The sequence below is a fragment of the Orcinus orca genome, chromosome 10, assembly GCF_937001465.1.
Source record: "Orcinus orca chromosome 10, mOrcOrc1.1, whole genome shotgun sequence".
NCBI lineage: Eukaryota > Metazoa > Chordata > Mammalia > Artiodactyla > Delphinidae > Orcinus > Orcinus orca.
In genome coordinates, this window is record NC_064568.1 from 38,662,781 (window position 1) to 38,681,359 (window position 18,579).

The 18,579-nt window shown below is 51.2% G+C and overlaps 1 protein-coding gene across 4 annotated transcripts in view; it reads right to left on the minus strand.

Moving 5' to 3' along the window:
* The window catches only part of DAG1 (dystroglycan 1), a 64,446-nt gene extending 55,885 nt beyond the window's left edge, over positions 1-8,561 (minus strand). The window contains exon 1 of one of the 4 annotated variants that reach the window (XM_004283950.3): positions 8,406-8,561. The gene's annotated coding sequence lies outside the window, so the exon portion shown is untranslated. Of the gene's footprint in view, positions 1-8,104 lie in introns of all 4 variants that reach the window. The other 3 variants (XM_004283948.3, XM_004283951.3, XM_049716387.1) reach the window with 3 other exon arrangements.
* Between the last annotated feature and the right edge of the window lie 10,018 nt (positions 8,562-18,579).

An 18,579-nucleotide genomic window follows, 5' to 3' on the forward strand; every position in this document is an offset into this window, starting at 1 on the left:
GGGGTTCGATCCCTGGTCAGGGAACTAAGATCCCACATGCCGCACGTCAAAGCCAAAAAAATCCAGTAAGCAAGGCTCCCTGAGGTCAGGGCAGGTCCGATGCAAAGACAATCTACCAGCCCAAGCAGGAGTATACACAAGACATTTACAGTGACGAGAGATGCATGTTTTATAAAAGCATTTCATAGTATAATAAGGGCCCAGAAAATGGATGGTATACCGGGTGCTGATTAACAGCCAAATAAAAAGGAACCAGTATTTGCAATTCCATTATTAACTTTATCATTTTTCTTGGCAAAAACTGGTTAGAGAATCAACCCAGCCCTGGAGAACAACTAAGCTAATTAAAAGAGGCATTTATGAAAACCAAGGCAGAGGTGGTTCACTTCTGTCATAGACAGCCTTGGGAATCTTCTTAAGTAATCCCGTATCAACCCCTGGAATTCCTAGAGTAAATGTTCCCAGTACAGTGAGAGGTAAAACAGAGACAACCATAACATTTGCCAAAACAAGCATCTACCAATTCCACGAATCTGTTTCAATACATATTAGAAAGAACTTTGTAAGCAGTGCTTCTTGTTTGTCGATTCCCATACTGCATACATAAAAACTTAACATTCATAGAAATGAAGAGCAAATGCCAAAACAGACCAAGCTGGGCACCGGCCTCTCTTTCCCTGAGTATGACACATCCTTCCAAATGTTTCACTCATCCTTAAGCTCCCCTCAACTGGCACACTCCCCTATACTTAGGGTGTCCAAGGGCTGTGACTGCCTCAGGAAGAATGAATCTGTGGCTACACATACCCCCAATGGCAGAGAATATCGAGTCTAGGCCTCTACGTGACTATAAAAATTGCATACCCATGCAAGTCATAGAAAAGGAACTGGGGAAAATGTACACAGTGCTTAAAAATGAAAATCAATAAAAACCTGCCTTACTTGATGTTATAGATGTGCTCCTCCAAAACTGTAAGTCACACTGCACTTTTTTCAAAAGTTTTATATTTAATATTGCAGTAATAAAAAGATTCTAAAAGAACTTTATGCACAAAGATGTTAACTGCAACATTATCTATTATAACCAAAGTAAGATTAACAACCATGTAAGAACTGGGGACAGGTTAACCATCAAAAATGTGATATCGGGCTTCCCTTGTGGCACAGTGGTTGAGAGTCTGCCTGCCGATGCAGGCGACAAGGGTTCGTGCCCCAGTCCGGGAAGATCCCACGTGCCGTGGAGCGGCTAGGCCTGTGAGCCATGGCCGCTGAGCCTGCGCGTCCGGAGCCTGTGCTCCGCAACGGGAGAGGCCAAAGCAGTGAGAGGCCCGCGTACCACCAAAAAAAAAAAAAAAAAAAAAAAACGTTATATTTATAGAACAATGATCATGCTATAATGCTGGGAGGGCAAAAACAAGATTAAAAATTAAATTTATACTCTAACCTAAACTCAGTAAAAGCGTTGCCCAAGGGCCATCTCTGGAGGACACCCAGGAATCAGGGGATATCGGCTGCTCCTAGGGAGGGGAAGCAGGGACTTAGGGGGTGGGTGGAAGAAAGATTTCTTTCCCCTGTCCAATCCTTTTGAACTTTTTGAGTTTGAACCATGTGTTAGCATTTCCTATTTAAAGAAAGAATACGGTTGGGGGACAAGGGATTTTTCCCTTCCTTTCTACTTTTTTCTTCCACATTTCTTATTTTAAATATATGTATTATTTAATACAGCTTTTCCCCCACTATAGTGTCTTAAAATTCCGTGATCATTTTGCCAAGTATGTGATTATCCACCATCTTTCTTTCACAGAAATCTCCCTTTTCGAGTACCTTACCTCACCTTCTAGTGCTATAAAAGCCTTATCTTGGGGGGACTTCCCTGGCGGTCCAGTGGTTTAGACTCTGTGCTTCCACTGCAGGGGACACAGGTTTGATCCCTGGTTGGGGAACCTAAGATCCTGCATGCTGTGCAGCACAGCCAAAAAAAAAAAAAAAGCCTTATCTTCCTGGAGAACAGAGGCCCTACAGGAAAAGAAGGAACCAATATTGGTGAAAGCCCACAACCGAAATAGAATTACATACACCACAATGACCACCTCCAAAGGAAGTGGGGAATGCCACTCAGTCTCCCGCCCACACCACCAATCAGTCACCCTTTATTGTCAAAGGGTAATAATGAAAATGAAATGTATTCTGTAGAGTCAATTCAGGACCAAAAATTATAAACAGCTTCAAAAATATAAAATTAATTCCAATGTCTAAAATTTAGACAGTGGTATTTTCAAAATCAATTAGCTCAAGAAGGTATAACTGAGAAGCAAAACCTCAACACTAGTAAATGCACCCCATGATGTATAGGATAAAGGCATTGTCATAAAAGTGATTTTTTTAGGGACTTCTCTGGTGGTCCAGTGGGTAAGACTCTGTGCTCCCAATGCAGGGGGCCCGGGTGCAATCCCTGGTCAGGGAACTAGATCCCGCATGCGTGCCGCAACTAAGAGTCCACATTCCGCAACTAGGAAGCCCGCATGCTGCAAGTAAGAAGTCCGCATGCTGCAACTAAGACCTGGCACCGCCAAAATTTCTTTTTTTTTTTTTTTTTTTGCGGTACGCGGGCCTCTCACTGTTGTGGCCTCTCCCGTTGTGGAGCACAAGCTACGGATGCGCAGGCTCAGCAGCCATGGCTCACGGGCCCAGCCTCTCCGTGGCATGTGGGATCTTCCCAGACTGCGGCACGAACCCGTGTCCCCTCCATCGGCAGGAGGACTCTCAACCACTGCACCACCAGGGAAGCCCCAAAATTTTTTTTAAAAACTGATTTTTTATATTCAGTTGATTATTCCCACTAGAATCCTATTTTTAAAATATAAATTAAGTCAACATACTGCAAAAGTTTCATTCAGATTTACTTCACTCCAACAGAGAACACACAACAGTTTCACCAATTTAGACACGCTCTGTTCATGATATTGTACCACAGCATCCCATCCATCCTTCCACCCTGGACCCAGAGCAAGGCTAAGAAAATGCTTAGCTATCAAACCTAAGAAACAGGAAAATAGGAAATCCTATTCATTAAGGCTAAATTAAGCACTCTAGCTGGTGTAATTTTGTAAACTACTCTAAAATCCTATTTATAGAAATTGCTATCTGAGCAGTATTACTGACTAATGATCAGAGTGAAGAGGGACTGTCAAAAGGCAAAGCAGGTTATGCAACTCACAGGAAGACTGCTTTAAATCAATACCCAGAGGCATGCGCACACAAAGACCTACTGGGAAATGACCAGATCAATCAGTTGTATATTCAAAACCACCATCACCTTACTGCAGAACTGAAGTGTCAACACAGGAAAAGCAGAGAAAGATGGGGGCTTAAGAAGCAACAGCACAGGGGCTTCCCTGGTGGCACAGTGGTTAAGAATCCGCCCGCCAATGCAGGGGACACGGGTTCAAGCCCTCATTCAGGAAGATTCCCACATGCCACGGAGCAACTAAGCCCGTGTGCCACAACTACTGAGCCTATGCTCTACAGCCCATGAGCCACAACTACTGAGCCCGCAAGCCACAACTACTGAGCCCACGTGCTACAACTACTGAAGCCTTTAGGTCTAGTCCGCAACAAGAGAAGCCACCGCAACGAGAAGCATGCGCACCGCAATGAAGAGTAGCCCCTGCTCGCCACAACTAGAGAAAGCCCATGTGCAGCAACGAAGACCCAACGCAGCCAAAAATAAAATAAATTTATCAAAAAAAAAAAAAACTTAAAAAAAAAAAAAAGAAGCAACAGCGCAATAATACTGGCAAAGGCACAGAAACACTCTAACATGGAGGAGGGAGAACACTTATTCCAGAAAAGGAGGGAGAAATCCTTGACCAATATACAGGACACACTGAAGACCATACTACCTGTATTCTCATTTTGAGTTCCCTTAAGGTTCAATACTCTACACCCCATCTGAGTCCCCTTCGACGTTCACATCACCATTTCTTTCTCCTTTGATACTCTGGAAGACTCCAGCCTCCAAGCAGTCATACTCTGTAGTGGCTCAAATCTAAACAATGTACCCCAGAACCTGGAATATTGAATCAAACTTCTCATTGCTGACTTCCTATACTGGCTAGGAAAAAAACTCATGAGACTTCACTCTTATTCTTGCCCATCCACAAAATGTTATCTGTCAACACTTGCAATTCCACTAGGCTAGTTATGTGCCTCTTATCAAGAAGGCTATGACCAAAAAATCCCCCAAAAAACCCAACTTAAAAAAGCAAGCACAGGTATAGGGGCTCTAACTTCACACCATCACAGGCCACCTTCAGTTTGCCTTGCACAGGTCAAATCTGTGAGCCAGTGGCCATTCTTTAATCCAGTCTAAAGCTACATTACGGGGGACTTCCCTGGTGGCCCAGTGGTTAAGAATCCGCCTACCAATGCAAGGGATGCAGGTTCGATTCCAGGGCGGACAACTAAGCCCACGCTCTAGAGCCCATGTGCCACAACTAGAGAGAAGCCCAAGCACTGCAATGAAGAGCCCGTGCACCGCAACGAAAAGATCCCACATGCTGCAACAAAGATCCCCCATGCCGCAACTAAGACTCAACGCAGCCAAATAAATAAATAAATATTAAAAAATAAAGCTACATTACACCCACCATGATTCTGAGTATCCAAAACTATAGACACTTTAAGTCAAACTATTCCTCTACCTACCAAGTGGGTCAACAAATCATGCTTTCTCTTTCATAAGTTCACTTCTTCCTTGCCATCTTACCTGCCTGCCACAAAGACTCAAGCCTTCCCCCATTCCCATTCCTGCAGTCTAGGGGGCCCCTCTTTTTTTTTTTTTTTGGCCACACCACTCAACTTGTGGGATCTTAGTTCCCCGACCAGGGATTAAACCCAGCCCTCCACAATGAAAGTGCAGTCTTAACCACTGGACCACTGGGGAATTCTCTAGGGGCCCCTCTTTATTTGGAGTTTCTCAAGACCTCACCAGTGCTTGGCTGATGCAGCCTTACATCCTCATCTTTTCACTGTCAACCTCCTGCCTCTTCCACTCAGTGGTAGACCCCTGCTGGTACCAGAACCATTCAGGTCCCTAACATCTGCTGAACTGGCTCATCTTGAACCTTCTTTATCTCTCTCCACTCCTCTGCTGACCACTGTTCTTGTTCAGATCCAGTGTCTCCCCCACTGGACCACAGCAGTAACCAACCTGCCTCTGGTCCAGCCCAGCCTCAACATTCACAGTGAGGGCTCACTTCTTAAAACACAGAGCTGATCCCATCACAGCTGTGCTCCGAGATCTTCAAGGTTTCCTATTCTTACATAACACCAAACTCCTCCACGTGGCATTCTGACTGCAACCCAACCTTCCAGAACATACAAAAAAAAAAGTGCCCAGTCTTCTCCCTCCCACCCCTTTCCTCTGCTCATTTCTTCTTCCACAAAATTGTGACCTTGTTGCCACCACTCCTTCACCAATCAAACCACTAACCGTTTTTGAAGGTCTAGCCCAATGCAGTTCTTCCCTAAAGTCTGCCCTCTCCAGCCTAGGACCCAAGTTCCTTGGCTTACTTCAGCATGGTACCCAGAGCAACCAGCACAGGCCTCAAGAAGGCTCTGACAAACCCTAGGTTTCTGAAAAATGGTCCCTCACAACATGTTCCTGGAGTTCCACATGGGATCACTGATCACCTTCCCATATCGTCCTGGCATTCTGCCCACCACCAGACACCTGGGCTTGGTCTTTGCCAGAGAAGGACCCAACTGAGGCCACCATTATTAGTCTGATATAACAGAAACACAGATGGGTACAGCCAAATGTTCAGCCTGGGTTCAAATCCTAATTCTGCCACATGACAGTTGTGTGACCTTGGGAACATTCCTTCATCTATGACTCAGTTTGCTAAGCCACTATAAAGGATTCTCATAAGCATTAGCAATGGTGCATGTAGAGCAGAAACACAGAAGGCCCTCGACTGTGGCTGATGTAGATCCATCGTGTCACTGGCCCAGAGCACAGGGAAGGGTGGAACAACTGTGAGGTAAAGGACTGAACATGCTCCCATCTGCCTCAACAAGGATGAACACATATCTACTCTCAGGGGTTAATATACCAGCCCTGCCCAAGAGGAAATGCAATGCCCCCAGTTCAAGTGAGAAATAAGGTTGTTAAAGGTTTTTAACAAACAAATGCCATGCTTCTCCTTTTCTAAATAATCCCAGTTTAAGTGGCCCCAGGGTCCCTCCAAATCCCACCATATTCAATGTTTAAGAGGCACTAGCAAACCTGCAGAAGACGTGGTTTAAAGCTTTGGTCATGCTAAATATTCTGGCCCACACATTCCTGAATGCAGTCTCCTCCCCCATCACAGCCTGGTATTCCCTTTGCTCAAACTTTTCAGCCAGTCTTTTGAGCTGGCTCCTTCTCCCTCCTCTCTCCTCTAAGGGCCAACCTCAGAGCCAGAGGTCCTTTTCCCATCCCCTCCCTGCCACGACCTATGTGGCCACCAACAAGATCTTTCTAAACATGGGTCTGGACTATACCACTCAACTGAGGAAAAGCATTCCCAGACTCCTGCACCTTGAGTATGAAGTCTGAACTACTAAGCACAACAAGAAAGGCCTGGGGCTCCCACCTGTCATGCTGGAGGACTTACACGTGCTACTTTAGGCACTCATATACATGTGGTTCCCTGTGTCCAGAACTTGCTGTCCCCCAGCTAATTTCTGCTGGCCCTGCAAGCCTCAGCTCAGGAATTCCCTTTCTCCTCAGGCTCCCAAGCACCATCTGAGCACACTTAGTGGGCAGACACTATCAATCATAGGTTCCCCATCCCCCACTGTCCACGAACCTGAGTTCCTTAAGGGCAGAACCAGTCTCTTGGGTCCCCTGGACCTACCACAGAATTTGGTAAGCAGTGAAGCCAAATATTTGTTAAATAAATGAAATGTATTTTGCTAAATCAATTTTTCAGAGCAGTAAAGACTGGCTCTCTGCCTCTTTCAACAGAGGCACGTAACAACACAAGCCTTCATGTTCCAACCAGATGTTTGTTGCCTATATAGTAATGCTTACTCCTTTCTTACAGTAACCCACAGGCCTTAAACAGGCTCATACCATGCATCCAACTCCCTCCTCAAATCTCACTCCTCCAAGAAATGCCTCCTCAGCCTCCTTTAAGCATGTAGGCCAGGAGCTCTTATTACTTGGCTCCAAGGCAAACAAAGTTCAATTCAACTTCTCCATATTCAAACTATGCCTCCAATGTTCAATTCTTTTTCTAAAAAAGGACATCCCAAAATTATGTCTCTGAACGCTGAGCATAGAACCACCTGATAAAGTCACAACATTCGATCTACACCAAACTCCAAAACACCTGGTAGCACATCCAACTCTTTATCTGGACTTAGGTCCTATAAACACCACCCTCCCTGCAGAGTTTAGCTTCCATGCCAGGAATCACGTCTACTCGCTTATTTAGGGAAACAGCAGGCCGGACTCTTAAGTTAGAACTCTAGGCTATAACCGTGCTGTCCCAGGCTGTAGCTCTCACCAAGGCAAAACTTCATGATCACCATTAAAACTAATTCTGAAGTAACTTTACAAATCTAAGAGCTTCTCAAGTCACAGAATTAAAATATGCATTTTAAATTAGTAGTTGACTTCGTATGAAATTAACTCGGAATTTACGGCAGAAGGATTCTAAACCGAAAGAGCATTTTCTCTGGAGACATTTTCCAGATATACCCGCGGGTGAATATGGTTTTCCAAACACCAAAGAAGCCCAAGTGTGTATGTGTGTGAAGGGGTGACCCCAAGGCTCTGAGCGGCTCAGGATATAGCGGCTGCGGCGCCTCCTGAGGGGCTCAATGCCCCATCCTCGAGCTCTGGCCAAATTGGGCCGCGCGACCCTCTGAGGAAGCCCGGGAGACAGTCCGCAGGCCGCACACGCCCGCGACCGCCGCGCGTTCCCTGGAGCGCGGCCCGGGCTGAGGCCTGGCCCACCGCCGCGACGCGCAGCCCGGGGCCGGACGCCCCCAGCCTTCGCCCGAGGAGCCGAGAGCAAGGGGCCGTTCTACCCGGGCCGCGTCGCCCCCTCACCCGCAAGGACGTCCGCGACCGTGTCCCCGCCCCGGGCCAAAGAGCGAGAGCAGCAGCAGGTGTTCCTCGGAAGGCTGGGCCAGCGACGGAAATGGGGGCCTGGGCTGCCAGGCTCGGCGGCAGTGGACGCGCGGCGCACTCACCGAGCGCCGACGGGCGGGCCGCGGCAGGTGCTCGCTCTTCCCGCCCGCGAGACGCCGCCCCGCTCCCCGGGGACTCGGCGCGAATCTCCTGCCGCCGCCGTCGCCGCCGAGCCCGAGGACCTCTAGCGCCGCACCGCAGCCTCGGCGCGAGCACGTACCGGGCGGTGAGGGAGCGCGAGGGCGGGGCGCGCGACCGAAGCCTAGCAACCCCCTGACACGCGAGTGCCGCAGCCAATCCCGCTGCCAGCTCCGCGCGGCGCCGACCGGCAGTCCCCGCGACGCCCGCTTCTGCCTGCGTCGGCCGCCCCGCAGCGCGCCGCACCCGCGCACAGGCCCCGCCCCCCTCGCCCCTCTGCTTATTGGCCCGCCGCGCCCCCGTCTGAAAAGACACGCCCCATCCTGGAAATCCCGCCCGCGGCGGGCCAGGTCCGTACCCGCGACACGCCCCGGCCCGTCCGGGTTACCCGGAGAGCTCAGGACGGGGAGTGGGGGAGGGGTGCCCCGCCCAACCTCAGGCATGTGGGCCCCTGAGAGGCATCCAACCTACCCGGGTGGTCAGGCCCGATAACTGGCCCGGCCACAACTGGCCACCCATAGACTGCCTTCCGCCCTCCTGATTTCTGTCGAACGCAAATCAGGTAATTTTAAGACAAGAAAACAATCAGGAAGCGTCCTCCAAATTGCGAAGGACCATGGCCCCGTTGCCCGACTCTTATACTGTTGAGGAAACTGAGGCGAGGGCCGAGGGCTGGAAGGGCAGGAAGCCTGCCCCTCTCCGGGGGCTTAGCCCCCAGCAGGCGGGGGTGTCCGGGAAGCGCCTCAGGCCTGACCCTCGTCCCCTCCTCCTGCCCTGAACACCCGGAATCCGGTGCCTCCTCAGCCGCCAGAAATAGCTCTGACCTGCTGGCGCTGGTCACTCACTGGAGGCCCGCATTCTTTCAGGGAGTTGGGGGAGTAAAGGGCAGGGAGTTACAGCTGAGGTCTGTCTCCCTACAAGGGGAGGGTCCTAAAAATGCTCTCACTCCCCAGGGCTTACCTACGCCCACTATCTCAAAGACCCCCGACAGTTACTGGACAGGTATGGGCATGGGACTCGTGGTGGGCTCTGTTCCCCAAACCCTATGCAGGATGTGTCCATTCCCTCCTGGGCCTGTGGCCAGGCTGGAATTCCAGGCCCGCACTCTTGTCAACGAGTACATTCTGAACACAGAACGGGCTGCTGCCTGCCAGGGGTTCCTCCTGGAATCTGGACAGCCCTGGGTCTCCCCTGCTTTCTCCCCCTCCTTAGGAAGGACTAGAAGAAGCAAATTTCAAAGAGAGCAAAAAGGAATGCCTCATCTCTCAAACACACATACTTGTTTGTGATGCGTTATACTTAAATGCTTAGGCTCCAAACTTCATTCACACAGACCAGAAAAAGAAGTAAAAACCAGGAAAAAAGCCCCAAATTATCCCTTGGATGTTAAAACTAAAAAATTTATGGCCTTTCAAATCCAGTTCTAAAATTCTCCTGCTTCAAATAGGCTAAAAATGCAGCACAGGGAGATCAGCTCGGTGCTTTGTGACCACCTAGAGGGGTGGGATAGAGAGGGTGGGAGGGAGACGCAAGAGGGAGGAGATATGGGGATATATGTATATGTATAGATGATTCACTTTGTTATAAAGCAGAAACTAACACACTATTGTAACGCAATTATACTCCAATAAAGATGTTAAAACAAAAAAAAAGGCTAAAAATGTAGAAAATTATTTGGGTTTCTAAACAAAATACATTCTTTCCATTCACTCCTTCAGCTTGCAGAGTTTCCCTGCCACCACAAACGCACACCAGACACTGCTTTGCAGCCCTAGGTTCTGCTGGGTATTTTAGTGTCTAACTGTATAATTTTATATATATATATGTTTCCCCAAAACAAAGACAGCAGTGAGTACAGGCCTCATCCCTCCTACCGTCTACACAGAAACTGCTAGCTGCTCTTTAGTCCTCAATGACCATCCATGGATACTAGAGTAACTCCCCTTCTTCATTTTTGGCACTTCAGTGAGGCCACTCACTCTGGCCTCCAGGGTCCCATCACCCCATACCCAAGCTCCCCCAGAGCTCTGGCCATGGGAAGGTCTCTACCTCAACCAGCTGGTGCCAAAAGGTGGGATAGGCCCTTCCTAGTCCTAGGAGGAGGGGAGCAACAACCAGAGTTTGCCTGAAGCCCTTACAGCCAAATCCTTCCAGTCCCTGCCTCTCCAGGTTTGGAACTCACTTGGAGATGCTCTGGTCCCAGGCTGGCCCCAATGTTCTCCCCCTTCCCCAGCCCTCCAGCCTTGGCAGCTCTCCCCACAAGGCCAGAACAGATGTGAGCTCTGGCTCTCATTGCTAGCTGCTTCTTTTTTGTCTGGAGTTGGGGTTCCCCCAACCCCCTGTTCCTTCAGGCCCTAGAAGGCAAGAGGCCTGGATGGCCAGCCTCTTGGGGCCTAACCAGCCGCCATGGAGCCCATAGAGAGAGGTGGACAGTCTTCATGGGCCCCTAGGTTGGGTGGGGGCTGTAAAGTCAAGGCCATTACTCCCTATAGTCTTGAGAATTGAAACCTTTCCTCTCCCGGGGCTCCCACATTTCACCCTAGGGCTCAGCACAAGGTCCTCAGTGACTCACCCTTGGGAGCTATTCTGGAACCCCAGCAGTGCCTAGTCCATCCTAGATCAGGCTTGGTGTTCACTGCCAGTTGGAGAGCACAGCCAAGAGTGAGGCCCAGGGCACACCCAAGAACAGCTGCCCAAAGGGCCCATGTGGTATGCGCTCAGGGAAAACTGATCAAGAGGCCAAGAATGAGGCTATTTAGGCATGAAAGTCAACCCTCAACTCTCCTGGCCATATAGCCTCCAGTGCTTCCTCCACCCTCCAATTAGACCCCCAGCCAGAGGCTTCAGGAAGATTATCAGATTGCGGTTTGTCTTCCCCACTAGAGTATGAGCCCTTGAGGCCAGATATGTGCACCTGCTTGATCCCACATTGCAACGATCACCTAACAGCATGCACATAATAGAGGCTCAATTTCTGTTTGGAAAAGAAGGAATCAGGGGATGCAGCCTGCCTCCCTTCTTGGTTGGCAGTTATCCCCAAGGGTCTAAGCCTTGTACAAGGCCCAAAGCAAATGTCCCAGTGCTTACTTGGCGCTGATGTGGTTTAAGGTAGGGCCTTGGTTCTAGCTCAGGTGAAATCCAGCAGACACCTACATGGACCAAACTTTCTTCTGGTCCTAGGCTTCCAGGCCTTTTTCATTCTGGCATATTCCCAAGGAACCAAGGGCCAAAGGCCAGTGCCCAGCCTCAGACTTCAAGGGGGAGGGAGGCTCCTGCTACTGATCCTCCCCAGGGCCCAGTGGAGAGGGGCAGGGGTCAGTGCTGGCTGAGGGTGGAGGCTCCTGGTCCAAATGCTAGGCCTGCAGGTCTGCCTGAGGCAGTGGGCTGGCCTTGATTGAGGGGTCCCTTTTGTCTGGATTTAACAGAAGGCAGATTGTCCAGCAGCTCTGGCAGAAAGAAAGGGCTGATATGTTCATCCGGGAGAAACTGCTAGTAAGCATGTTTGCAGGTAAACACCAGTCTTCCCAGAAATCAGCTCCTTCCCTTGCAGGGACCTCAACTGCAGCACTTCCACCAGACCCCTTCATACATGTCTAGCATAGGGCCTTCCTTTCTAGTCAGCCAGGCAGCTGCTTCTGCACCTGGACCTCCAGGAACATACAGTCCTGTGGGGACAGGAACTCCACAGCAAGGGTGAGGGTTGGTCGAATGAATAAAAGTCGCCTCTCCCCTTGGTGGATACATGTCCACTGCCCTCTCCCTCAGTCACATTCCACTCCCTTTTGGCTCTGGGATAAGACAGTCCCCCAAGGCCAACTTTGGGTGATTATACTCAAATCACTGGGCCTGTGGCCTTGAGCACTGGACTAAACACCAGATTAGGTCTGGTCTGGCCGAGGAGCCAGTGGAGGCAAGCAAAGCTGAGGGGCCTCTTTGTTAACTTTTTTAGTCACTGACCAGCTAGTCCCTAAACGCAGAGTCTTGGCAGAAGCCACCCACAGTCTTTTTTTTTTAGTTTAGTTTAGTTTATTTATTTATTTATTTTTTGGCCGCGCCACGCAGCTTATGGGATTTTTATTGAACCCAGGACCTCAGGATTGAACCCAGGACCTCAGACCGACACTCTTCTTGTTCAGCCAGATTAAGGGTCCCTTCTCCGCGCTCAGTCACATGTCCATGTCTGGCCCAGAGCTTGGCCAGGGCTCCTCCATGGCAGAAAGACCTCTTCCTCTCAGAGCTGGCCTGAGATCTGGGAGTGTGCATCTCATCAGCCTCGGCTCCTCTCAGCGGCCCCTTAGTCAAGAGACATTAACAGGTTACCTGACAACCACTGGTTCTGACTCTGCTCTCATGGCTAATGGGTATGCCATCAGAACACTGGAAAGTGTTGAACCTGAGTGGACAGACAGCCTTTGCTCTAGGCTGAGTGCTGACAGATACAGGCAGTGTCCCTAGGAGCCTCACCTGCAGTCTGGGAAATCCCCAGCATTTGGGGGAGGAGTAAGAGGGATCCATCCAGGCATCTTGAGGGGAGCGAATAAAGGATAAAGAGTGAATGTTAGCAGATCAGCCAAACCTCCAGGTTTGTCCATATGAGGAATAAGCCCCTGCTGCGACCCAGAGCTAAGTTCACTGTGTGACCTGAAATAAGCTACTTGCCTTCTCTGAGCCTATCCCTCATCATCAAGTGACGTCATATGTGGGCTTCGGATTTGCCTGCTCACTGAGAGTGACAGAATATCACTTTATATGACTGAATCAGGACCAGTGTGAAACATGTCAGTGTATTATTAATCCAGAGATATTTACTGAGTCTACCGTATGCTGGAAACACAGCAAGGGATAAAAGGAACAAGCTGCTCTTGTGGAGCCCAAATTCTAGTGTAACAAGCTATACAGTAAATAAAAAAGTAAATAAAAATGTAATAATCAGGGGATGAGAGGGCCAGGAGGGGCCAGGATCTGCTGTGTGGTATCAGGGAAGTCCTCTCTTTGAAGGCAGAGCCTGCAGGAGGTAAACCAGGAAGTCCTGGGGTTTTCTAGGGAACAGACAACAGTGAAGTCAGAGGAGAAAGTGGCCAGACGGGTCTGAGGAAACCGGGAGGTCACCATGGCCTGAGCAGTGAATGGAACACTAAACAAGGGAGAAAGAGTAACTGGTGGGAGGGCAGGCACTGGAGCCGGATTTAATCAGGCTTGGGTCTGCCAGAAGTATAGGATCCCAGAAGCAAGGGGCAGGGAAGCTGAAGGGTGGGAGCGAGGAGGAGAAGGAGGAGGAGGAGGGGGAGGAGGAGGGGAGGAGGGGGGGAGGAGGAGGGGAGGAGAAGGAAGAGGGGAGGAGAAGGAGGAGGGGAGGAGAAGGAGGAGGGGAGGAGGAGGGGGAGGAGGAGGGGGAGGAGGAGGGGAGGAGGAAGGGAGGAGGAGGGGGAGGAGGAGGGGAGTGGGACAGGGCCCTCAGGCCTCCTGGAAGGAATGCAGTGGGGTGAGGAATGAGGGGGCAGCAGCTTGGCCTCAGCCCTGGAGCTCCTCCTTCCCCTTGGAGGCGGGGAAAGGGGTGGGAGAACAGGCAGGGGAAGGGGCACAGATGGGGATCCCCAGGGGGAGGGACAGCAGGCACCATGGAAGTCAAGTCAGAACAAGCATTTAGAGAGAAAATTTCTCACTTTCCCTGCCTCCATCTTCCACGGAAATACAGAGAGGCCAGAGAGCCAGCACCCCTCCTTTCAGGGCCAGAGGAAGAAGGACCAGGGGGGAGGGAACATGCCTGTGGGGAGAGGAATGGCTTGGACAGCTCCTGGTATGCACTGTAGGTAAGGGCTTTAGGACAGACCATGCAGAGCCCAACAGAGAGGGTCTAGCACCAGCCCTCTGAGGAAAGGAAGCACTTGGTCTGGGCCAAGGTGAAGGCAGGGAGAGAGCAGAGGAGTGTGTGTGTTGCGGGGTGGGAATGTCCTGCCCCAAGACAGGCTCTGGGCGATCCCCCCACCCAACTCCCCTGGGGCTGCTGCCAGACACAGGCTTGCAGGAAGCCCTCAGGACACGCGGGGTGTCACCTGGCAGGCACATGAGGCCTCAGCCAGCTGTCCCATCCATCTCCCTTCTGCTCACCGATCAGGACCGTAACCTTCAAAGCTCCCTCCCTGCAGCTGCCACTTAGCCGAATGGAATGGACTGAGGTCCTGGCAGGAGAGGATCTATATTCATCAGATGGGTTCAGTCGGCTGAACTTGACAAGGGACCCCAGGGACCAGGAAGGCCTGGAACGGGGGACTTCCCTGGTGGTCCAATGGTTAAGACTGCACTCCCAATGCAGGGGGCCCAGGTTTGGTCCCTGGTCAGGGAACTAGATCCCACATGACGCAACTAAAAAGATCCTGCACACCACAACTAAGACACAGCACACCCAAATAAATAAATATTTTTTTTTAAAAAAAAAAGAAGGCCTGGAACAGGACAGACTGGGTACTGGGCTCTTGAGGTAAGAGAGACCCCAACTTGAAGCCAGGGCTCTGGACCTCTGGGTGTGGGCACGACTGGCTACAAGCATGGTCGTGGCTCTTTGCTGAGGCACTAACATGTCCTAAGAGCCATACAAAGACCCATTCATGATCCCTGGAGAATTTTTACAGCAAAGGTAAAAAGAAACATTTCATCTCTTCATTCCCATCCCATCTCTGTGCCCCTAAGCACATGTGGGGATGTGGCAGCTGGAACAATACAAAGGTGGGGACATCAGGGTGGAGGGAAGGCTGCTCCTGAAGGGGATAGTCCGGGCCTCAAAGCAGGGCTGAGCAGCTGCTCGTCTCATGTTGCGGCCCCCAAGAAGGAAGACTGGCCTCAGCTGACCCCATGCCCTCCCTCTGCCTGAAACTTCCTTGTACTCACCCTGCTGCCTGCGACCCTCAGCAATTGGGTCAATGGTGATGGTGCTGAGGCCCTGGTGTTGAGGTGAACAGAGAAGTGGGAGCCCACAGGCATCTTTACTGCACCTACAACCACTGGGACTAAGTAAGTCCCATCAATTCCCAGTTCTCAGGAGGCAGCTCCTGGGGGTGTACCAGGCCTAGTTGCTCTTATAGTGGGTACCTAGGGTTGAGGCCCCAAGGGCTAGCTGCACATAGGCAGGGGCCCCTGTGCCTTCCTCTGACTGACTGGGACCTTGGGCAAACCCCTTTCCCTCTATGACCCAATGGGCCAGAGCTTTCCAAAAGGCTCTACTTTCCTTCCTAGAAGGGCCAGGACACAGGTGCAGATAAGGAGAGCTGAAGAGTCGGTGAGAGGGGAAAAAAAAAACAACTACCCCACTAGGGTGGAGGAGGGCTCTAGAGGGGTCCTGAGGAGGCAGTGCAGCCCAGGAGAATGGTCTTTGGGGGAAACCACTGGAACACAGAGAAAAGTACTTGGCTCCCTCCCTAGTCTCCCCACCCCCATCCTCACCCCAGCCTTTCCTTCCCAGAGGAATTCCAGTTGCCTCTGAAAGCACTGGAGCCTGGGATTTCCCTGGCGGTCCAGTGGTTAGGACCCTGTGCTCTCACTGCCGAGGGTGCAAGTTCAATCCCTGGTGGGGGAACTAAGATCCCACAAGCTGCGGGGCACAGCCAAAAAAAAAAAAAAAAAATACACTGGAGCCAGGCTGGTCCATTGGCAGCAGATGCTGCCTCTCCCCCAATGCCCTCCCACCCCCCACTGGCTCTCAACCTCTGTTCCCACAGCCCAGCAGACAGGGAGCTTCCTCACCTGCTGCTGCCTGGGTTCCCTCCCTCTTCCGGGCCAGCAGCTGTTCCCAGACAGCTGGATCAGAGTAGGACACTGCATCCCACTGAACTGCCACGACTTCCCCTTCCCTGGCCGATGCCCTGCTGGCCCACCACAGCCCTGCCTTTCAAAGGTCTTTGACCTCAAATCCTGGAGACCCACCACAGCTGTGGACTGCCTGAACCCTCATGAGGAGCAACAGCTGCTGCTGCTCCCAGGCTCCTCCAGAGCCAAGGTCCCCTTGCCTCCTGTCAGTCTGAGGGGGAGGTGCCAGCCCCTACCCTGCACATCCCCCTAGTCTTTTGGGGCCTTGTCTTCTGAGAACCTTCTCCCATAACACCACTGTGGCCTGCAGGGAGTGGGGGCCATGGGGCCCTGTCCTCTGCTGACCCAGTCTTTGTGAGGCACCAGCCAAAGTTAACATCCAAACTGAAATCTACCTGTGATCCCGCCCTGCTCAGTGCTCTGCCCACGACTTCCCAGTGCTGCTGGGAGGGGGGCAGGTGTGTGAGGACCTCTCATTCACCCTGACCTGTCCAGCTTGGCCCCCACCCTCCACTTCTCTCAACACCTACCGTCACATCTTTACTCCAGTTTCTCTTTGCACATGACCCCAGCCACAGGGAACCTCTTTAAGTTCCTACAAACATGCCAGGCATCTGCCAGCTCCCCTCAAGCCTTTCAAGCCTTCCCATGTGTGAGACTTCTGCTCACAGCATTCTTTGGCCACTTGGCTGACCTCATTCCTGCTCATCCCCTGTCTTAGTTTCTGGCCTGGGCAGGGTGTCTCTGCTGTGGACCCTTGTTTACCCCACCATATTATTATGTCTCACTTAAAGTTTATCCCTAGGACAGACTAGAGGATCTATGTCTGGCTATTTCCTCCATCCTGGGAACCTCTAGCACCTGAGACAGGGCCTGGCACTTAGAAGGTACCCAGTAAAATTGGAATGAGTGAACAAACATTTGATTGAAAATGAGGCCTCTTAGAGCCTTAAGTCTGTGCTGGAGACCTGTAGCCTTCTGGAGAGACTTCCCAGAGAGTCCAATTGGCATTTTGGAGGCCAAACCTTACAAACCAACATATCTTCAGAGACTTCCAGCCTCCTGCAGAATAAATTTGAGCCCCACCCTATAACACCCTGGGCAATAGGGGCCTGCCCCAGACTGGTCAAGACTCACCAGTCTTATCCCCTCCCCCCAACTCCCTGCAGAATGCCACCTGTGTGGGCCCCTCTTCTTCCGCCTACCCAAGTCCCGCCTATTCCACTCAAGAACAACACCCAAAAGCCATCTCAGCATCTCAGACTCCCTATTGTTTCTAGGAGACCTCAAGCTCCTGGAGAACAAAGATTTCCCTTGATAATAACAGCTGCCGTCACTGAACTCTGTCCTGCACCCTGGACACACAAAATTTCACTTTGCCTCCCAACAACCCTCTGCAACGGTTGTTATTATTGGCCCCATGTTACAAATGAGGAAACTGAGGCCCAAGGGTAAAGTCACCAGAGGTCACACAGCCAGTAAATAGCCAAGCTGCGAATCTTTATTCATCTTCCTAGCCTTCACTGTCCCTGGCCCAGAGTAAGGAACTCCACTGATGCTTGCTGAGTGAAGGAACAAATGGATACAGCTGCATCAAAACTTCAGCTACTGGGACTTCCCTGGTGGCGCAGTGGTTAAGAATCAGCCTGCCAATGCAGGGGACACGGGTTCGAGCCCTGGTGCAGGAGGATCCCATATGCCGCAGAGCAACTAAGCCTGTGCAACACAACTACTGAGCCTGCGCTCTAGGGCCCATGCGCCACAACTACTGAGCCCATGTGCTGCAACTACTGAAGCCCACGTGCCTAGAGCCTCTGCTCTGCAATAAGAGAAGCCACCGCGATGAGAAACCTGCTCGTAGCAACGAAGACCCAACGCAGACCAGAAAAAAAAAAACCAAAATCTTCAACTACCAGGACCTATCCACCTCTAGAGCCCAGGACACAGAGGCCTTGAATTCATGAGAGGGGCTTCCAGACTTGGGAGAAACAGGGCAGGTCTCTGTCTCCTTCTCCCTTTGTTCACATGGCCTCACCTTGGTGGGGGTCTTGACACTGTTGAGTTGTATGAGTAGTCAGGGACCAGTGAGGGAGAGAAGAAGCTTCAGGGCAACCTCAGTGAGGAAAAGGCAGAGGGCTCCAGGTCAGCCAGCCCCATTCAAAGAGGAAAAAGACCTGGGTTGGGGGGTGGGGAAGGCGGAGGCGGGACAATGGGGGCGGGGGGGGGGGGGGCAGTGGTTGAACACAGGTGTTCTCAGGGTAGCCTGATTATAGGGTCTTCTAGAAGTTCTGGCATTTAATCTAAGCCCACTTCAGTCCTTAATTGTAAAAGGGTAAGGAAGTGGGTAGAGGACAGGGAAGTATGCAAATCAAATCGCAAAGCCCTTGGACTTCCCTGGTGGTCCAGTGGTTAAGACTCTGTGCTTCCACTGCAGGGGGAGCAGGTTCCATCCCTGG